At 37.8% G+C, this 21,754-nt stretch overlaps 1 protein-coding gene across 1 annotated transcript in view; it reads right to left on the bottom strand.

Annotated features, from left to right (window-relative positions):
- Positions 1–2,743: 2,743 nt before the first annotated feature.
- Positions 2,744–21,754, bottom strand: part of mfsd3 (major facilitator superfamily domain containing 3) — a 106,954-nt gene continuing 87,943 nt past the window's right edge. The window contains exons 9-10 of the transcript XR_010904398.1: positions 14,092–14,271; positions 2,744–2,832 (exon numbers count right to left, since the gene is read on the bottom strand). The gene's annotated coding sequence lies outside the window, so the exon portion shown is untranslated. The remainder of the gene's footprint in view (positions 2,833–14,091; positions 14,272–21,754) is intronic.

Raw genomic sequence — 21,754 nt, 5'->3', positions numbered from 1 at the left:
ACTAATAACTTAAGTGTTACCTAGTCATTATGCAGGAACTCCTAGTGATCTGGACCATTATTTTAAAGTGGAAAACATTGTTAGATCACTAGTAGTTCTTAAAAAATCTCCTTTGTTACTCTGGATAAAGTAATAAAATGCATCACTAATTACTCAAGTACCCAATCACTCTTCAAGGACTACTGGTGATCTGGACCATTATTTTAAAGTGAAAAACATATTTTCCACTTTAAAATAATGGTCCAGATCACTAGTAGCTCTTGCACAATGACTAGGTTACACTTAAGTAATTAGTGATGCATTTTGTGACTTTATTCAGAGTAAAGAATATTATTAATTACATCTCAGTCACACAATAATGTGATAATTGGTCAGTTAGTTAATAGTTATTAATGAGGCTAATCTCAGTCAGTAATTATTGATTACTTAACAAGAAATTATCTCCTAAATTCAATGTTACTTACTCAATTAGTTAATACAAGCTGAAGTGTTAATGTGGTCCTGCTTCCTGCATAGTTATCTATTAATAACGGACCATTATTCTAAAGTGTTACCAGTTTTCTTAATTTTTATTGAAATGAAATGCCTTTCCGATGTGATATGTTATATGAAAAAGGATAAGAGCGAGCAACAGTCGGATTTGACCCTGGGTAAGTCAAAACCAAGATCCTTCAGCCTCACGCCTTCCTGATTGTGCCAGTGAAGACATTAAAATATGCACGTTTTTTTATTCTTGTTTGGCCCAACCAGGCATTGTTAGGTGGAGTTAGTGTGAATAGCACTCGCCAACAAGGCACCCTATTTGCACTTGGTGTGAATAGACACTCTGTAATTGAATTATGGCCTCTAACCATTAAAAAATACATTATTGATAAACAGATCTAAACAGCAAATTATCTAGCGTATTTATGTTTTCCATTTACCACAATTATAGAACATGATCAGTCAATTTTTCAGCTTAAAAACCAAAAACTTACTGCATGATTAGTGCACTTTTGCTCATATTCAGGACAGTGATGATTATTATAATAGAGAATTATTATAAAACAAAAACCATTAAAACATAATGTGGATGAAAATATGAGAAACAATGTATTAACATTGTTTCTAAAAGAAGAAATCCAGTCTGTTGACTGGACTGACCCACTTGATCTGAAAAAGCTGATCACCTGTAAAATGAACCGCTTAGATACGAGTTCAAAAGTGAATGCATTTAATTCATTTTTGGTCTGAATAAAATACATGACATTAAAAAATTATATGAATATAAGATGGACAGACGGATAGATGCAAAGGCATGACAAAAACATGCCCTTTCTGAGAAACTTATAGCCTGCGGTGATGCTAAAACCAGTCTACGTGTGACTCAGACTCCAAACTGATCAGACTCTGTCAGAATCCTGAACGACCTTCAGTCCCTCTGTCGGATGGACAAGACTGAACATGTCAAAAAGGCCCTCAGCAAAGACACACGGACAATGAACAACACCAATTCAGCCGTGTTTCTCCAAGTCAGCGTGTGCTGATCCTGTAACAATAGTACATATAATTGTCGGTCAATAATTAATGGCTGATGTCAAATGTTAAAGACCAAACATTTCATTTGTTTTGCAGACTGATGCTCTCCTTGCTGAACCCACAGGGGACCTTCCAGCTACAACATGTAAACTTCTCTCTATAATTTATGGCTCTCTTTATTATAGATGTCCCGATTGAAGCCAAATCTCTGACTTAATAGTCGACAATACTGCTTCCTTCTGATTGTGACTACAAGAGAAAAATTTGAATTAAAACCAATCACACACTTTAGCAGTCTTTTAACAGACAACCTCTTCAATCAGGATGGAATATTGTGAGAAAAAGCATTAACACAAATGAATCAATTTCTCTCATCCTCCTTATTGACAAAAATATTGTACACACTGAAAAAATGGTTACTCTCTCACAGCTTCCCTAAAATCAAATTAAAGTGCAGTTAATTTTATGAAGAAAAAAAAATAGCTCATACTGTAATCTTCATATGTCTTCTGAAACTAGAACTTGTCTTTTTCTCAGTAAAAAGCAAGGGAACTAAACAAAAGCTCACTGCTGCCCAGGTGAAACAGCTCTCTTAGCAATCTCATTTGTGTTTTTCTTTCCTATGGGAACAGGCAGACATACATATTCAACTTTATTTAAAAGTCACAGTGCAAATGTAGAAGTAACTCGTTAGAGACGACTGTTAGTTTAACGGAAAAACACTGCAAATGGTTAATGCCACAGGACATTTGTGCAGCTAATGTGGAGTGAAGTATTTATTGATTTTACTAGAAATGTGTAGTGTTTGCAAAGCTTAGCTTTTAACAGAGCAAAGCTTGCGTTTTAACGGAGAGTCAGAAGCACAACAGCATCGATGGAGGAGTGTGTGTGTGTGTGTGTGTGTGTGTTTGTTGTTGGGATGAGGGGAGGAAGTGGGTGTGGTTTTGCCTCTCACTGTCATCCAGATCATGATTATTATGTTGGCAGGATCTAAAAGATTAGACACATCAATAGTTTATGACTCTGTAGAGAGTCTCACTCAATTCCCACATCTATAAATTACTAAACAGGGGCATTTACATCTCTGTTTCTCAACTTCTATATCTCCTTCTATCTCTCTGTTCTTTTTCTCTATTTTCTTCTCTGTTCTTTGCTACTGTGCCTTTATTTATTTTTTTAAACTAATGTTCCAATGAACTATGGAAACTTTTAAAGTGATATTTAACCTTACTGTTGGGCCACTCCATCACTTCCGATGTAGTTATCGGTCCTCTTTTAGGCAGGAAAAAAACATCATTGTAAAAATGTAAGCACCTAAAAAGAAAGACATAATTAATAGATGTGGTCTGCCGATACACATGAATAATGCAGCTTTTATATTCAAGAAAATTGCGAACTATACCCATCGGGAGAGAATGGAGGGGAATCATTAACTGCAAACTAGAACCTTTGCAAAAATCCAGCATTTTTTTAATAATTTATCCACATAAACAAATAACACATGAATAAAGAATATTAAAAGAAAATTATTCTGCCACCCAAGCCACAGAAGCAGAGCTCACTTCACTTTCTGTGCAACTTTTTTCATCTGGGAGAACAAAAGGTGGAAATAAATAAATATATATAAAAAAACAAAGTTTAGATTGAGAATTATTCAAATGAAAATAGTTAACTTTGCCTTGCTAAGTTTGCTAGAATTGTATTCCCTTTTGTTAGAGATCTTCAGTATGCCGCATGAAGAAACCTCCTGAAACAGAGGTAATATTATATAAACTTTAGTATGCTCCAGGAAAGTTTCATTCAACTCATATCTGAATGATTAGAAGAGATTTTGGCTTCGACATTGACATTACACAAACTGAACGAGTACAGTAGCCTACATAAACACGAACAGGAGCCCGGGAAAACATCTGATTATTAGATTTTTCAAACCTCTAGAAAAATAGCAATCAGGAAATGATGGGATTTTATGATAAGAAATACAAGTCTGAGACTGACGGTAATCCATCACTCTGAAGTCGGACCCATTAGTGTAAATAGATGAGATATGCAACACAAGACAATAAAGCATTACTCTAATAGCACTGAAAAGAACACTGATTTGGTGAGATTTTCAGCTAAAGCTAACAGAAAGAACCCCCTTTGAAGGCAAGCTCCTAAAGAATTTAAGAGTGCAACATATTTCTCTGTAATTGATTAATTTAGGTAAAGTGTGTGTGTGTGTGTGATGTGGCTGTTATACAGGCTGGGTCATCCCCCTTTCACATCCTCCTGGTTGTGATGAATGGTGGTTACATTCGAGTCAGCCTCACACACAACCTTGATTTCCTGCTGTGTCTCGGACACACAGGAAATCAAGGGCATTCATCAGCTGCAGTTAAACACACTGTCAATTATGTGCGGCTGTATGTGGGTGTGTATTTGGGAGGGCGGGGGGAAGGGTGTGGAAAGACGCCCCGCGGCGTTGATACCGGAACGCCCATGGAGATGCAGTTACTAACTGGAAATGACCAACCGAGTTGTAACACACATAACACTTGATTAAACCATGGCGAATACATTAGCACAATTTTTCTTTTGGTGTAGGTTTGTCTTGACATTTGAAAATAAAATAAAATAGACATAATCCTGATCGTTTCTATACAAATGTAAGCAAATGTTTTTAATACATACTTTTACAGTTAGCAAGATGCATACTTGATTGCATTCAAGATGCGTCTTATATTGTTCAGGGTAATTTCCTCTTCTTTCTTAACCTTCCCTCTCAAAAACCCACAGCAGTTGCATAATTCAAACAGATATTATGTTTTATTGTTATGCCTGGGAGTCATGGAATGGTTTGGTTATCAATGAGGTGTCCCATCATCCTCATACTGAGCTTTGGGAAATTGCCTCTGAAAACACGATCTCCTATTGTACTAATTTAAAGGATGTATTTAGATACAGTAAGTTGCCTAAGGAAATGTTATTCCCATTTACAACACATTCATTGAAAAGAGCTCATTAAAACAGACTGGGAAAAAATGAACAATGTTTTGCATTTGTCAAGACGTTTCTTAACAATATTACAACATAGAAAGGATAGAAGGATAGAAGATTGTTATACCGACACAGACTTCAGTCAGTAAGACAAAAGGGTTTAATACTTAAATAATAGTGTGATATGATAAGTGAATAATGATAAAGTACTGTCACTTTAGTATATGGGCTGTTGTAAACACAGACACTTACTCATACCTGCAGTTCCAGGTATATATACATATAGTTACCTTAAAGCGCTATTTCAGCCTTAACCCTGAAATTTAGTTTAACCTAATGTATCTAGGTTGATTCAGTGATTTATATATTATTTTTAGGTTGACCATATTTTTAGGTTACCATTTTTAAAAGTTAAAAACAATATTGCTAACCCTTTCCTTTTGATAGTAACACTTGACAACATGTTTTTTTCTACATGGTTACATGAACCAATGAACAAAACTTTGTAACTTGCACTCTTTACAGCATTTATTCACTTTAATGTTGATTTCAACTGATTCAATTTTAAGATGTTGTATCTGTTAACATTAGTTGAATGCACTGTGAACTAACATGACAACTTTTATTAACTAACATTAACAAAAGTTAACAAATGCTGTAAAATGTATTGCCCATTGGTAGTTCATGTTAGCTAATGCTAGAAAATAAGACCTTATTATAAAGTATTACCAAAACCACTATGAACAAAAAAAAAGGGTTCATATTCTGCAGTTTATATATATTTGGTTTTCTTCTTTTGAGAGGTGATCTAAATTTCTGCGGCTTGAAACGGCCTGTGCTGAAGTTCTGATGTTTTGCCCTCCAGGTCTTCGTGCCAGTCATGTGACTGAAAAACTATGAATTGCAGCAAAAGAGCAGACATAATGTGTGAGCATGCCCTTGCATCAGTCTAATCCTAATATTTCCTATGCTTCTAGCATGTTACAACACTGCTCACACACACACACGCACGCACGCACGCACGCACGCACGCACGCACGCACGCACGCACGCACACACACACACACACACACACACACACACACACACACACACACACACACACACACACACACACACACACACGAGAATACTATTTGTAGCTATATATGTCTTGATATAATTGAGCATATAATGGATCCTCAGAGCTTTCCTACAGCCAGAGGCCTTTCTATTAAACTCCAATGATTCACACTTATCAGTATCAATGCTTTGTTTGCACCCAGCCATCATTTCATCCCTCATTCCTCCACCTCTTTCTCTTCACCTCTTCATCTATCCTTTTTTTCTCCCTGAGCCTCTCCAGTGTAAACACTCACTTTTCTTTTCACAGGAGCACAGTCATTACAACATTTATAATTTTTTCATTATACCACCATTTACCAATTACCCACAGCACATGTTCCCTGCTCTAGATGTCATTAACCTCTCCCGAAACTCTCTTCTCGCTCCGTTCCTCAGACTCTCGCTCCATAAGGGGAAGGCTGAGTGTGCCGATCTGCTGGACTGATACAGGAAGAGTCTCAGTGAAATCATCGGAGTGCTCCTCGGTTCTGCGGCTCCTAATTGCTGTGTGCCACAGGGTCCTTATGAAGCAATCAAGCAGGCAATCTCAGAAGACGCCTGTGCCGTAACACGTTAACAATCCTTCCCCATCCTCTCTTGCTCTCTCTTTCTCTCACCTCTTAGTGGAGCTGGGCTACCCCAGGTCCCAGCTGCAATTAATGACCTTACTTGGGACCGAGCTAATAAAATACAAGCATGTTTAATGACAGAAAGAGACAATGGAGAACACCAGAAATGTTCAAGTTCTCTTAATGGACAATCAGATAAACCAACAAGGTAATAAATGCGATCACATCAATAGACACACACACATACACTGGGGTAGATTCACTAAACTAGTGTGCCACTTTTGTGTGAGGTATTTCAACGAAAAAGGCTCAGCGAGCCGGTGGTAAATGGATTTTCATTTTAAAAAGACAACTGTGAATATATTCTTTTAACCACGGCATCAGTCATTCATCAAAAGGTGATCAAATGATAGTGCTATAACTGGGCATATATCCAGATATGTGTATTATATGAACAAGGTTTCCACAAGAGCCAGTTCAGGTACCAGGATCCCAGTGGTGGAGTCATGGTGAGATTCAGACTTGTGTTCTCTCAAAATTACCCACTGACTTTTATTGCATGAACAACCATTCCTCAAAATATATTCATATATTTCTGTAAAAGAAGACATTTACAAACCCGATTCCAAAAAAGTTGGGACACTGTACAAATTGTGAATAAAAACAGAGTGCAATGAAGTGGAAGTTTCAAATTTCTATATTTTATTCAGAACATAGATGACATAAAATGTTTAAACTGAGAAAATGTCTAATTTAAAGGGGAAAATAAGTTGATTTTAAATTTCATGGCATCAACACATCTCAAAAAAGTTGGGACAAGGCCATGTTTACCACTGTGTGGCATCTCCTCTTCTTTTTATAACAGTTTGCAAACGTCTGAGGACTGAGGAGACAAGTTGCTCAAGTTTAGGAATAGGAATGTTGCCCCATTCTTGTCTAATACAGGCTTAGTTGCTCAACTGTCTTAGGTCTTCTTTGTTGCATCTTCCTCTTTATGATGCACCAAATGTTTTCTACAGGTGAAAGATCTGGACTGCAGGCTGGCCATTTAAATACCCGGATCCTCCTTCTACGCAGCCATGATGTTGAAATTGATGCAGTATGTGGTCTGGCATTGTCATGTTGGAAAATGCAAGGTCTTCCCTGAAAGAGACGACGTCTGAACGGGAGCATATGTTGTTCTAGAACTTGGATATACCTTTCAGCATTGATAGTGTCTTTCCAGATGTGTAAGCTGCTAATGCCACACACACTCATGCAACCCCATACCATCAGAGATGCAGGCTTCCCTTGTCCTCTTTAGTCTGGATGAAACATGTCCCGTGGTCCGGATGACACAAGTCTGGATGACACGTGCCCCCCCCCCCCCCCCCATGCGTCCCAGTTTTCCACATTTTGATTCGACTGACCACAGAAAAGTTTTTCACTATGTCACAGTCCATTTTAAATGAGCCTTGGCCCAGAGAAAACACCTGCACTTTTGGATCATGTTTAGATATGGCGAGTTTTAGCCGACAACGACGTCATGGTGGATTGTGTTCACTGATAATGTTTTCTGGAAGTATTTCTGAGCCCATGTTGTGATTTCCATTAAGGGCCATAGAAGGGCCCGAAAATCACGGGCCAATCTTCGGGCCCTTCAGATCTTGAGACCTGACTTGTATTTGTGACAAAAGCCTAAACTTAGACTTAGTGTGAGAGTAGAAATAACATCTGACTCCACAAATACATCCCTCCTCAGTCTGTCAAAGAAAAGACTGCATTAGCTAATGCACGCGAGTTTTGGTTTACAATCATTTTGTTTGTGCCAGACAGCAAAGATGAGTGCAGAATTACATTTAATTATAGTTAATGGCCCAAGTCCAACAAAAGTCTCCAAAATCAAATAAAGAGGTAAAAAACTTGCAATGACCCCAAATCATACACATTGTCCTCGTCTTGTGTGTGAAATTGGCTCTGTGGGACAGGTAACACAGAGTTCAGACCTGTGTTAGGTGTCGGACAGCCACTCCCTCAGTCACTAGACACACCCGACAGGGCGTGAGAACAGACCAGCGGCACTTCACACCGGACCGAATCAAACCCAAACACCAGCCTAGAATTTCATCTGCCTCTTGTTTTGGACCATAAATTTGGCAGTGCCGGCATCTCTGTGAGGGAAAACCACTCTTTTGTTCACTCCTATCACTCACATTGTGCTTTTCTCGTCTCATTGTCAGCTGAAAATGTAGACTAGAGAAGTTCTGTATCACTCACTATTCCGTTTATGAAGTGCCTGTTTTAAAAGATTCCCTCACATGCAGCACAAAGGCGGCTTTGTGGTGTCTATGTGAAGACGCGTCTTTTTACTGCCAACATGTTTTGATGGTGGCGTATGCATGAGCCAGAGTCAGACGACACCCCTGGGAGTCCCCAAACTGAATTGATTTCCTTTCATTTGAGTTAATCCAAACTTGCACCTAGAGCGTGGATATACAGACAGTCTGTTCTGTTCAAAACAATCACATTCATGATATTATGCATTCATTCCTCATTATGTTTTCTGCTGTGGAATGGATTTATCAGATCAAATCAAACAATCGTACATATATAATAATAAAAAACTTCATGAAATTATGAACTTACTAGCATATTAATTTTTTTCGTGATACACTAAAATTGTTCCTTATAGGCACATAAAGAAGAGCAATTTAGGTGTCCTACAAACATAAAAATGAAAAGTTTGTTTTGTTTGAGCCTTCAACTTATTAGTAACTTTCTAAAGCAAGCACTCCATTTCATGTAAGTTACCATGAAAGTACTACACTGTATAAACTGCCTTTCTGTCCATTCTCTCAGCTTTCAGCCAACTGATTCCAGAAAGCCCTTTGCAACATTATGTGACAGGCTGAATAGTGATTATGGAGCAGAGGAAAGATTATCTTCTATCTCTCTCCAAGCATCAACTAGCAATGTTCATAGGACATATATTATAGCCATGATTATGCCAGAAGTTAAATACATTATCATCATACGTTAAAACATGCAACAGCATCAGCAAGTGCATAATAAAGACTGCACATGGAATAGAATAACAGACTGCAGATATTTTTTATTTTATTATATATATATATATATATATATATATATATATATATATATATATATATATATATATATATATATATATATATATATATATATAATAAAATAAAATAAAATGGACTTGGCCCACCCTTTGCAGCTATAACAGCTTCAACTCTTCTGGGAAGGCATTCCACAAGGTTTAGGAGTGTGTTTATGGGAATTTTTGACCATTCTTCTAGAAGCACATTTGTGAGGTCAGGCACTGATGTTGGAACAGGAAGAGGCCATCCCCAAAATGCTCCTACAAAGTTGGAGCATGAAATTGTCCAAAATGAGGCATTCTGAAGTATTAAGGGTTCCTTTCACTGGAACTAAGGGGCCAAGCCCAACTGCTAATAAACAACCCCACACCATAATTTTACACTTGGCACAATGCAGTCAGGCAAGTACCATTCTCTTGGCAACTGCCAAACCCAGACTCGTTCATCGGATTGCCAGACAGAGAAGCGTGATTGGTCATTCCAGAGAACACTGCTCTTCACTGCTCTAGAGTCAAGTGTCGGCGTACTTTACACCACTGGATTCGACGCACTTGGTGATGTAAGGCTTGGATGCAGCTGCTTGGCCATGAAAACCCATTTCATGAAGTTCTCTAGAAACTGTTCTTGAGCTAATCTGAAAGCCACACAAAGTTTGGAGGTCTGTAGCTATTGACCCTGCAAAGAGTTGGTGACTTCTGCGCCCTGTGCACCTCAGCATGCGCTGACCTCACTCAGTGATTTTACGTGGCCTATCACTTCGTGGCTGAGTTGTGGTTGTTCCCGATTGCTTCCACTTTGTTATAATACCATCAACAGTTGACGTGGTATATTTAGAAGTGAGGAAATTTCATGAATGGACTTATTGCACAGGTGGCAACCTATCACGGTAGCACACTTGAATTCACTGAGCTCCTGAGAGAGGCCCAGTCTTTGACAAATGTTTGTAGAAGCAGTCTGCATACCTAGGTGCTTGATTTTATGAACCTGTGACCATGGAAATGATTGGAACATCTGAATTCAATTATTTGGAGGGGTGTCCCAATGCTTTTTGGCAATATAGTTTTCCTTCCACTCTACTTTTAGACACGCACTTGCAAACTTCCCTAAGCACTTCCCCTTGGGGGAATCCCTGCAGCCATTTTGAAGTGCATTACACTTCGGGAAGTGGACGAGGGAAGTTTATATGGACAGACCCTCGCTCTCTCGATTTTGACCTTACTTCCTATGTACACTTCCGGTAGCTTCATATACCACAATGCAACACGGTTGTGACATCACCGCATATCACGTTAAATTTACCCCACCACAGACAACTCTTTGATATATAATTAAAAATATATATATTTAAACAACCCAAACACACAATTTTTAATAAAATCAACTCAATAGTGGATTCCAAGTGATCAATGGCTTAGGGCGTTCTAATGCAGCCCATTGCAAAGATTCCACCGAACTGGAATGCAGCCATTGTGTATTTTTATTAGCAGTTACATACAAAGACATCTCAAAGGGAGACCTAAACAATGAATCCAAATTGTTTTGGTTAAGAAACAATTTTTTTTTATAACTATAGAGCATTTAAAGGTGCACTATGTAGTATTTTTGCAGTAAAAAAAACACCAGGGCCAGTGATATATCTTTTGTTCAGTTGAATTCTTACAATATCCCCAATGTTTTCAACTATTTGTAAATTGTGAGAAGATTGCTATTTTAATCAAGGAGCCGGGACGTCTGAGGGAGTCGCCTGTCAATTGCGTTATATCTTGAGTTACCCTCAGTATCCGGTTTTATTCTTTACTCTTGCTTTACTCTTAGCAGTGTGAACATGTCAAAGCAGCCGCGCTAAGAGAATGCAAAGAGTAACATCATAACATCATTTTAAACACACTTAAATGTTTCTAATATGAAAAAACAGAGCTGCGCTACCTCATAGTCATGACAGAAAAAGCGGAAATAGTGCAGACGACTGTGTCCCTTTATAAAAGTAAAAGTCCTGCTCCTCACAAGTCGTGTGTTTGCGTAACAATCGCTCCAGCGGCCTTGCTCAGCTCCTCAACATTCGGTCCTATCCCGATTCTTTTTCACATGTCCTAAGATTCTGAGCTCAAACTTGGCATCATCAAACTACGTCTGTTTTTTAATAGGCGCCCTCTAGTGGACGGAAAAGTTACATAGTGTAGCTTTAACAAATACACAACCATAAAAAAGGCATATTCCATAACAATTACTGTTTAAAAAAAGAAATAAAATCTCTTTGTCTTTACTTTTCTACATTGTGACTCAGACAATGACAACGCCGAACATTGTGTTTCTGCAAATGATGATAAACTGCTTACAAAGTTCCTCCTTTGTAAGTCATTTAGGATAAAAGCATCTGCCAAGCTTATACATGTAAAAATAAGTTAGTTGTGTGCATTTTAATATATATTAGAGTTCAACAAGGAGAGGAGCCCGCAAACAACACTTTTACGACACAGATAATGATGTGAATCGAAAACGTTTTGTCTTTATATTTAGCCTCAAAATAAATGTACTGCTCCACTCCTAGTTGAACTTTTATGTGTTTTTTTGTGCTTACACACCAGAGTTATTTTTATCTATTAACACCATCATTATTTGACATGGAGCGTGAGGCTGTTTTAAATAATAAATACATTTGATAAACTCTGGAATCTGTGTGTAGAAATGCAACATTAAAATGTGATTCATTCTGATATGTCATTTTTCAAGGGGACAGAGGCTAGGTGGACATCAACCAAAACGGGGGGGGGGGGGGGGGGGGGTCTATAAAGAAAACGCAAGCCAGACTAATCATCATTATAATGATTCAGCTGAGTAGTCTCAAAGTGGTAAACTAACACCACTCAGTATTGCATCCACACCGCTACCCTAATGAGAACTTTCACCACTTAAGAATAAAGCTTGGGGTCGGTGACTTCCAACAGGGGACAATAGGAGGATAAATCGGCGGGACTAGGCCACGTTAGGCTGGCTAGAGTTTGGATAGGACACGCTAGTCTGGTAGCAGACTGTGGGATTTCATAGAAAGTCCTGTAATATCACCCCATCGCCCCCCTCAGGACCTCCAGAAGCCCAAACCCACTGTCCCACGCTGACCGAGGGGTCTCTTCTGATGGAGTAGCAGACCGCTGTTTCCCAGGATGTGCATGCACTTGTCATGTAAATGAAGAAGTCACAACCAATTAAAATAATTGCACCGCATCGCCTTGTCTTCGCTCAGTGAGTCCAAGAGCGAGGGAGGGGTGAGGGATGCAGCAATGGGACCGCCACTCTCTCCTCTCTGTCTCGGTCTACTCGTTTCCTTGTAAAGAAGATGGAAATCTTGTACATAAGAGTTTAGAGAGGTGATATACTTGATTATATTAAAGAAAAAAGCAAGAGAGCAGAGCGAGAAAAACCAAACGGACGGTTCACTTTGAGAACTCTATAAAAAGAGTGACTGTGTGTGTTGGGGGGGGGGGGCTGTGGCACAGCAGGTGGTGGGACTAATGGAAGCCCCTGGCAGTGTAGCTACAGCGTGAGTGAGTGAGTGCATGTTTAGTAAAGGGAGGGGAGTAATGGGTGGATCCTCTATGGGCTGGAACCACTGATGTATCTTTATTGACAGAGCTGCTTCTCGGCCGAACAAGGGGATCTGCGGCTCACGGCCACTGCCGTGGACAAATGCACGAGAGAGAAAGAGAGTGACACAAGCACCGACAGAGACTGAGGAAAGCCAGGAGGCAGATCTTTAACACACCATGTCCTGCAATGGCTCTCATCTAATCCATTTCCCTCCCCCTCTGTACCCCCTACCTAGAACACACTGGTTATTACACACTGCTGCAGGGGATCCATTCACCTTCCATAGCCAAACATACACACATGGGCACGCACTGAACAAATTGTTGGGGCAGAGGGGTCCAGCATCAGACCTTTTATGTTTCCTGTTACCCAAGAAAAGCTGAAAGTCCTTTCATTGCCATACATCATACACACACACACACACACACACACACACACACACACACACACACACACACACACACACACACACACACCGCAAAGTCAAACACACATAAATCCATACAAGAATCATTAACCTACTGACTGCGGTTTCCTCTTCTTTCCCTGCCTCTATACATGGAACTGAGTATCATATATGCAAGCTATTTTTATTTTATGTGCTCTAATATCTCATCTGCATTTTTGCATATAAATATATGCTTAAAGAGACACCGCAAGCTAACAAAGACCTTTCCCTGGTCACCACGTCAACAAATGTCTTACTCTCCTTTGCTCCTAGAGGCTGTATATTTAATATGAGTAGATATGAAAATATGCATTAATACATCACATTGTTTTACTTAATTTAGGGGAATATTTGACTTTTAATAAAAAATGTAGTATCTAACTGGCCTCACAACTTTAAGACTACAGTATACTAAACAAGACAAAAATGTAATACCGCTAGGAAACCGTGCATATGTTTATCTTCATGTCGTCATACTTTATGAACAACCAGTCTGTGACTCATTCAGTTCAGGAATCAGACTAGACTGGTTTTGTTTTCACTACAAGATTGGCTCTTAAGGGTGCACTCCAAGACTCGGTATGGTTCACAGGTGAGCACCTGAATTCGGAAAATAGCATTCAAACAAACTGAACCCTAAAGTCAAACAAACCTGAGTGCACACCAAAAGTGTGAAAGTCATGCTTTCTGGAATTCACTCTACCCGTTTCATGCAGTAGAATCTGTAGCAGTGTTGTGGTGCCACTGAGTACATCTGCATTGTCAAAAGATTTTACTGTACCTCAAACTTTGTTCCAAGCAGAAAAAAGTGCTGGTACTCCGGGTGGGGGTGTGTATGCTTGAAATCGCGTTCTGTCCCATTGGGTTGAAATTGCTTAGTATTGTGCGGACTCCTCCTTGGTTGCTATCACGTTATGGGGGTGGGGTGGGTGTTGAGGTCCCACTTCGAGCACTGTTGTACCTGCAGAACCAAATGTATATGTCATTTAAATTTTATAAATAGAATTGTTTCTGAATAAAAACTCCATTACAACCGGCTTTCACAGAATGCATTGTAACCAGAGGTGGGTAGATTATTTACAAATTGTAATCCGTTACTGATTACAAATTACATGTTAAAAAATGTTGTTAGTAATGTAATCTATTACATTATATATTTAAAATAATACAATATTGTGGATTACTTTTAGATTACTTGTGACCTCACTTGTTTATTACATTGATTTTGAGTAGAACAATCTTGTATAATAAAATATATTCCATTCCTTGTTATCAGAAACATGAGTTTAATGAAAAGCTATTAAGTATTTAAATTATAAACATTTTTAAATTAAAATACATAATAATAATGAAAAAACACTACAAACAGTAGTTGCCTTATATATATATATATATATATATATATATATATATATATATATATATACAGAGAGAGAGAGAGAGAGAGAGAGAGAGAGAGAAGAGAAAAAAGAAAGAAAAGAGAAAAAAGAAAGGAAAAAAAACACCCCCGCCCCCATTATGCAATATATATATATATATATAATAATTAAAACAAATATATTAAAAAATATATGTAAAAAATAATAAAAAATAATGTAAACAATTATTTTATATACACATATATTTCTTTTTTTTGACCATCTCTGGGGGTAAAAAAGTTGGGGAATCCATGCGTTGCCATGTAAATATGAAATTATGTGAATTTGTACATTTTAATGTGTTTGAAAGACAAAAGCCTTTCCAAGAAACAGAATGATTCAAATAATAATACGCGTGTTTATCAGGAGTTGATGAGATATGCAATGGTATGGAATTAAAAGGCTTTTTTTAGAAAGGAAAATGTAAAAGATAAAAAAGTAGTTCTTGGGAGAATCAATGAATTATGAACATTAGCCATTGTGAGAACAACATGTAGTCATGTAATAAATGAAAAACTAATTGAGTATTTTAATAATGAGTATTTTAAAACGTAATATAATTTACTCGGACACACTTAATATTTGGAATCTGAATACATAATCCAGATTACATGTAATCAGTTACTACCCAGCTCTTATTGTACCCGACAAAAGACTCTGCACTGACAGTTGTTCATAGTGGAAATAGACTTTTTTTTGTTGCCTGTTTTGGTTTTTATAGTTAACATTAATATAAACATACTAAAGTGTGTCCTCCTGCTTAATAGCTTGTAAAGAAACTGATAAAGTATCCTGAGAAGAGATGGAGCTTAACAGAAAAGCATGAAAAAAAACTTCTGTCTGAATCAATAATCCACACAACCAAATGTTTCTAAAATAGTTAAGTCTTAGCTTTCTTGGAAAGACTGTAAGGAAAAAAGCATAATGCCTTGATCAAAAATAACATTAACTGAGGATGAACAAATGCAGATGCATTCACATGTATTTTAATGACAGGCTCTTCATTTCCGTTTTTTTTTTTTTTTTTTTTAAAGAAAGAAGATGCTTATGTAATTGATGTGTTTGGACAGCATGTATGGTTATGAGAAGCTATTTTTGTAAGATAATATTTCTGAGCTTGTGGTTGTTGCTTTGTCAAAACAGAAAGATGCATCATATTTGAGTAAGCAAAGATACAGTATAATTTGACAATCAGTAACGCACAGATTTATTCAAGAATGGAAGAGTGTACGCATTAAAACATGCATCCATATGCAGCACTTTAATATCCTTCAGAAACATACACTTTCAATAATAATATAAATAAATCAAATAAAACCCTGATAGATGAAAGAACAAAACAAAAACAGAAATGTCATGAATATGGAACGCATCATTTTCCATTTGATATAAATATTCATTACACAGCGATTAGGATGTCATGATGCTGTTATTGGTTTGAACATGATTCTGGATTAAAAAAAAATAGAAAAGAGGAAGAAAAAGACTCTCAAGCTTGATTAATCTCATCAGGACATCATCAATAATGGATGTCTCCAATCATGAGAGTGGGAACTTACTCTCCTGCTGCGTCAAGGACTCGCCACTCAGAAGGGGTCTCTACTGTATAGATCTGCACCCCACAATATTCAACGGCCTCCCACGCTGGGCAGCCTCAGAGTGTTTAGACAGACCCCGGTTCAGTCACAGTCTGCAGTAAGGGATGATCTCACAGGGCGTCTCATTTTGTTCACATTGATTTGACTCTTTCTGTGTTTTGCTTTTAATGTGTGCCTAGAAAGGCCCTCTAGTGCAAAATTTACAGTATAAACCGTTAAATCTTAAGCCATTCAAAAACCGTGTTTGATTTGCCAAAGCGCAACAGTGACCGCCTACTTTTTCAGCAGCTTTGGTTCTGCAGATTTTTTGCCTATTCGTTTTCTCATTCTCAATGCAGAGATTTAAAAATAAATAAAAAAATAAAATAAAAATTATAGACAGACAGACAGATAGATAGACAGACAGACAGACAGACAGACAGACAGACAGACAGACAGACAGACAGACAGACAGACAGACAGATAGACAGATAGATAGATAGATAGATAGATAGATAGATAGATAGATAGATAGATAGATAGATAGATAGATAGATAGATAGATAGATAGATAGATAGATAGATAGATAGATAGAGATAATTTACGTCTATGGAAAGTCGCCATAAAACATGGAAACCTGTGTGTGTGTGTGCATGTGCGTAGGACCAAAAAAATAATAATCATACATTACTGAGTCCAGATGAATGAATGAACCAAGAGCAACAAGGTCCTTCAAAGGTCTAGAGGTCACCTGTATGAGGAAATGACTTGAATTTTTTTTTAAACTAAAGACTGCGTCAACCCTGCAATATAGAAATGGAGCGCTGTGGTTTGATCAAGAGTCTGCTGATATGATGCTGAATTAGTCTCAATCCCTAAGCCACAGGGCTAGAGACGCTCTGCCTGGTCCGGCCCACCCCCACACACACACGAGCGCAGAGTTTGCCCACAGGCCTCGGCTGACAGACAGATAATGCAGAAGTCCTGCACTGAAAGGACTGAGCTGAAAGAGGCAGAACTGGGTTTCACTGCTGGCTTGTTGGAGTGTGGAGTGCATCACTCTCCTAAGCGTCTAGACATTCTTATAGCCTACATAAAGCTCATCCTGTTGAACTTAAAAGCTTTCCACAATTGTATCTCTTTGTATCTTTTGCTTGGCAATTTTGCCTTGCAGGTCCAACATGTTCAAGCCACAGTGTATATCTAACCCTATTAAACCCTACGTATTCACATGTGACTGTAAAAGTATACAGATCCATATATTTTGTATAAATAAACATTTCAACCCTAAAAGACACCAAATCTGAACAATATATTCAGTGAGTACTATATCTGTATAAAAAATCTGTATAAAAAGCTAGCATAGTATCTATCCCTCATTTGGACATTGGAGTAAAAAATATTAAATTAATATCATCATAATAGACTACAGATGCAGTCAGAAGAAACGGACCCACTTTATATTAGGTGGCCTTAACTACTTTGTACTAACATTTGAATTAATCATTTGATACAATGCACTTATTGTGCACATACATGTTTTTACAATTTACTTACATTTTTTAAATTAGCTGCATAATTACATCTGTAATTAATTTCTGTAGCTATATTATAATTACATTGTCGACACGTCCCTTAAACCTACCCATACCTCCACATCTGTCTATAACTGTATCCATATCCCATCTCAATATCAGCAAAAGTGTTTTGCATTACAGTATGACCACAATAAGTACATTGTGCTTATTTGTTGATGCTATGAGGCCACCTAAAATAAAGCGGGGGCGAAGACAAAATTCAATATTGCAATCTCCTCACAATACTTCTCAATAGAAGATGAACAGAAAAGTGACTTTCTAAATTATTCAAATCAACCTTTCAACAAAACTGTGGGGTTTTGTTGGTTACTTTAAGCCAGTGGTTAACAAAACTTTTGAATGTTGTAAATCCATTTCTACAACAAAATGCAAGAGATACCACAACATTGACAAGTTGCAAAATGGACTGTTCATGATTCAAAAACATATGTGAGATATTTCAACCTGAAATAAAAAATTTAAAAAGCTCAAGGAGCAAAAATACTTCTTATTTGCTGGCAGCATTAGCTGGAATGCTGAATAAGCTGGCATGGGCAGCTGTTCCTTTGCATGGCAATTGTTTAGTCCAGTATCAGAATTGACAATAATTCTGTTTCATTACAAAATGTTTTTTTCTTTCTTTCAAAAAAAAAAATCTTCCTATTCGTTCTATTCCATTTCCATGTTATGCCCCGTTTGTGGCTCATTGAAAGTTTGCTTAACTGTCTAGAAATGTGAACGATTACTTCTAAATTAAATGGAAAAAATAGTTTAATCTCTTACAGCAATTAAGAAACTAATAAAAACTACTAACTTATAAATACAGAGTTGGAAGAATTTACTGCACAACATTGCTTAGTTTAATGTGTGTTAATTTTCCCACTGTCTTATATCTCTTTTCTTATAGAGCAGAGCATAAGTAAAAACTATCTTACCCCATATGAAAAGACTTTACAGAACATTAAGTATGTGCTCTGAAATCCTTCTTGAATAGATCAGATTTTTTGGTCTGAGCATTTATTCGCATCCAAACATAACAGGTGTCAGATAATGCTTGGTTAAAGGCACATTTGGGCTATTTTGTTTGACTTTGTATAAACTGTGAAATGGTCATCGCAGCAATGCAATAGTGCATAGTTTGCATGGTTTAAATTTCAGATGGCAGATTCAGATGCTGATAAGTTGAAAAATATATACATTCACCTAAAGGATTATTAGGAACACCATACTAATCTTCAGAACTGCCTTAATTCTACGTGGCATTGATTCAGCAAGGTGCTGAAAGCATTCTTTAGAAATGTTGGCCCATATTGATAGGATAGCATCTTGCAGTTGATGGAGATTTGTGGGATGCACATCCAGGGCACGAAGCTCCCGTTCCACCACATCCCAAAGATGCTCTATTGGGTTGAGATCTGGTGACTGTGGGGGCCATTTTAGTACAGTGAACTCATTGTCATGTTCAAAAAAAACCATTTTGAAATTATTCAAACTTTGTGACATGGTGCATTATCCTGCTGGAAGTAGCCATCAGAGGATGGGTACATGGTGGTCATAAAGGGATGGACATGGTCAGAAATAATGCTCAGGTAGGCCGTGGAATTTAAACGATGCCCAAGAAAACATCCCCCACACCATTACACCACCAGCAGCCAACACAGTGGTAACAAGGCATGATGGATCCATGTTCTCATTCTGTTTACACCAAATTCTGACTCTACCATCTGAATGTCTCAACAGAAATCGAGACTCATCAGACCAGGCAACATTTTTCCAGTCTTCAACTGTTCAATTTTGGTGAACTAGTGCAAATTGTAGCCTCTTTTTCCTATTTGTAGTGGAGATGAGTGGTACCCGATGGGGTCTTCTGCTGTTGTAGCCCATCCGCCTCAAGGTTGTGTGTGTTGTGGCTTCACAAATGCTTTGCTGTATACCTCGGTTGTAACGAGTGGTTATTTCAGTCAAAGTTGCTCTTCTATCAGCTTGAATCTTTTTTCCATTTTTACACCATTCTTTTTTTAAACCCTAAAAATGGCTGAGCGTGAAAATCCCAGTAACTGAGCAGATTGTGAAATACTCAGACCGGCCCATCTGGCACCAACAACCATGCCACGCTCAAAATTGTTTAAATCACCTTTCTTTCCCATTCTGACATTCAGTTTGGAGTTCAGGAGATTGTCTTGACCAGGACCACACCCCTAAATGCATTGAAGCAACTGCCATGTGATTGGTTGATTAGATAACTGCATTAATGTGAAATTGAACAAGTGTTCCTAATAATCTTTAAGGTGAGTGTAGATAGACTCCTTCCTCAGTCTACGGATTCCTTTAGAGACCTAAAAAAGTGTTGCTTGTGGTCTAATATTCATTTAAAATGAACAAAGACAGCAAACCCCTCTTTACTAAGCATATGCAGTGTTAAAAATCCAAATGCCAGCATGCTCTCTTCACTCGGGCATATTTAGCATTTCTGTGTCTCAGACCAGGAGCACTAACATTTATGTGCAGTAAAGGACACACAGAACCACATTACAGGCCCCCAAGATCTGCCAAAGGGAAGTTTTAATTCCCGCCATTACAGTTCATTTGCTTATGAGATTCCCAAATTGAATTTTTATAATGACCTTTCATGTGTGGCCACTCTCATAAATCAAAAGTGAAAAGAAAAGATGGAAGGTGGAAGACTATATATATATACACTTAATTTTCTTTATCATTGCGTCAAATTTCATAATTTTCCTAGTTCATTTGGCTGCTATTGACTCCCATTGGGGGGGGGGGGGGGGAGAGAGAATTTGCATTTTTTTAAATAAAATGTAGGATTGGTGAGGATAGATTATTTTCTCTTACCGACCCCAAACTTTTCACTTATAGTATACTGTATATTACATTAACAATTTGCAAGATATATATGAAAGATATATTTAAGTGGAAAGATCATTTCAATCTCTAATACCATTTAGCAGAGATTGTGTTTTGTGTTCCTGGACACAGTTTCAATATAACTCAAACTAATATGTAATGTTTATTTATTATGAATTATGAATTATTTATTATTTGCATCACAAGTATACCATCTAGTTTGAATTGAAGTCTCAAGATGATTCATTATGAACATAGACAAAATTATAAAAAATTGATATGCTTTACATACAGTGCACATATACACAGCTGTTTACATTAAAACAGCTGTTGAATTAAAGTATCTTTTGGCAGTATTTATTTCATTTCACAGATGTAGCGTAATTTATAATATATAAATATAGTCCCTAAGTTTCTCTGTGTTATTTTTATCAGAAAAAGACACAACACTTTTACAAAGGGAAAAAAAAACAGCTAAGCGTGTGAGTCCTATGTAATATAGCAGGTGGCTGTATATATGTAATGAAGCTGATAGGTGGACGGCGATATCAGATTTGCTGGGCAGCGTTACACGCAGGCTCTTGGTGTATTGAGCAGTAATTAGGCTAGAGTGACACAACGACAGTATATATAGGTTACCTCATTATTCTGCTACAATATATTCCTGCTCTATACTGTCCCAGGGTGAGAGGGGACCCACCCTTGCTCTCTGGGATCATTGTTTCAGCTCTGCAACCCAGTATGTGTGTGTCCTGCTGAGCCAACCATCAAGGGCGTTTCCGAGCTCACACCTCCGTTCCATCACTTGTAAATATCCTGCAAGAGACTGCACGAGGATTCAAACTCCAGTCAGACACACATAAGACTACTCACCAGACACGCTTATAATGACTGTGCATCACTAATTATCCCTACATCTCACAAAGATCATTGCATCACGCACCAGCAACAGACAAAACACCAGCGAGGGGGGAGGATGAGATTAAAATTCAGCCAATTCAATTGGTAT

This window comes from Pseudorasbora parva, chromosome 3, assembly GCF_024679245.1.
Source record: "Pseudorasbora parva isolate DD20220531a chromosome 3, ASM2467924v1, whole genome shotgun sequence".
Taxonomy (NCBI): Eukaryota; Metazoa; Chordata; class Actinopteri; order Cypriniformes; family Gobionidae; genus Pseudorasbora; species Pseudorasbora parva.
The sequence above is the reverse complement of the archived record's forward strand: the minus strand, read 5'-3'. Positions and strand labels throughout refer to the sequence as shown.